Source organism: Austrofundulus limnaeus, unplaced genomic scaffold (assembly GCF_001266775.1).
Source record: "Austrofundulus limnaeus strain Quisiro unplaced genomic scaffold, Austrofundulus_limnaeus-1.0 Scaffold315, whole genome shotgun sequence".
NCBI classification, from domain to species: Eukaryota; Metazoa; Chordata; class Actinopteri; order Cyprinodontiformes; family Rivulidae; genus Austrofundulus; species Austrofundulus limnaeus.
This window is the reverse complement of record NW_013952717.1, coordinates 333,468-334,966: the sequence shown is the minus strand read 5'-3', so window position 1 is coordinate 334,966 and position 1,499 is coordinate 333,468. Positions and strand designations below refer to the sequence as shown.

The 1,499-nt window shown below is 47.0% G+C and overlaps 1 protein-coding gene and 1 long non-coding RNA gene across 2 annotated transcripts in view; one reads left to right on the top strand and one right to left on the bottom strand.

The window, feature by feature from the left end:
• basp1 (brain abundant, membrane attached signal protein 1) overlaps nt 1–1,499 on the bottom strand; it is a 42,789-nt gene that overhangs the window by 5,848 nt on the left and 35,442 nt on the right. The gene's annotated exons all lie outside the window — the stretch shown is intronic.
• Nucleotides 248–958, top strand: LOC106527218 (uncharacterized). The gene is made up of 2 exons (XR_001311355.1): nt 248–718; nt 802–958. It is a non-coding gene; the product is annotated as an uncharacterized LOC106527218 (long non-coding RNA).

Below are 1,499 nucleotides of genomic sequence, written 5' to 3'. Positions count from 1 at the left end.
GTTAAAAACTGTTGTTCTTTTGAGGCCCTGAAGGTGGCGCTCACGGCCCACAGGTTAAGAATCTCTATAATAAGACCTGTTATGGCTTTAAATGGAACAGACTTCTGTCTCTTTGAAGGAGGTCTTCTGGGACCAAGGTCAAAGACAGGAAGTGTTTATTTCACCTTGAGGTGACCACCACATGTCTTAAAGGCCTCAGATTTTGTTCTGTGCTTCAGAAGAACAAACGTCAGTAGTAAGTCCTGGTTGGTGCTCTCTGGACTTTTTATTTCCTGAACGTGTTTAAATCATTTTAAATATCAAATAAAAGCAGTAAAACAGATTAATAAAACTGTTCTGAATTAGCAGGAAACATTCAGAACAAACTGATGTTTGTCTCAGAAATAAATCCTTTGTTTTTGTCTTCAGGTTAAAGTAAGAATATGTTTGTTGTGTTTCCTGACCACCGTGTTTCTCAGCTTTACTTATTTCCCTCCAAATGTTGAGAAGATGAAAATGCGCTGAGCCACTTTGTCCTGGTTTTTCCTCCGTGTTCAGCAGATGCTGCTGGAACCACAGAGCCTCCAGTCCCTGGAGATCAGAAGCTGCTGAATAAACTAAACAGAAGATGGATGACCTCACTGAGGCTGTTTTTGTAGAAGGTTATTAATCTGCGATCAGACCCGAGTCCTGCCAGTCTGAGGGTGGACCAGATGGCTCGGTTCTCCCACCATCTCTGGTGAGTCATCTGTCAACACCCGACATCAACAGGCTCGGTCCACTCCTCTAATCCATCCAGCATCCCTTCTTCTTCACCTGCAGACACGCTGCAGACTTCAGGTTTCAGGTCTCTGTCTGCACCTTTAATCCCAGTGGAGTCACTCMGGTCCAGCACGGAGGTCTCTGGGAGGTCCGGACCTCACAGCAGCAGCCAGCTTGTTGATCTGACAGATCCTGTGTCCAAGATGAKACCTTAAAGGTTAGAGCTGTCACTGTCTGAGTCCACGTCCTGCTGGATCATCGTCCTCTGCTTTACCATCTGCTGAGAGGTCAGACTGAGGCCAGAGAGCTGAGGGAGCAGGACTGTATGTCTGTAGGACTGTAGGACTGTTGGTCTGTAGGACTGTAGGACTGTAAGTCTGTTGGTCTGTAGGTCTGTAGGACTGTAGGACTGTAGGTCTGTAGGACTGTAGGACTGTAGGTCTGTAGGTCTGTAGGTCTGTAGGACTGTAGGTCTGTAGGTCTGTAGGACTGTAGGTCTGTAGGTCTGTAGGTCTTTAGGTCTGTAGGTCTGTAGGTCTGTAGGACTGCAGGTCTGTAGGACTGTAGGACTGTAGGTCTGTAGGACTGTAGGACTGTAGGACTGTAGGTCTGTAGGACTGTAGGACTGTAGGTCTGTAGGACTGTAGGTCTGTAGGTCTGTAGGACTGTAGGACTGTAGGTCTGTAGGACTGTAGGTCTGTAGGTCTGTAGGACTGTAGGTCTGTAGGACTGTAGGTCTGTAGGTCTGTAGGTCTGTA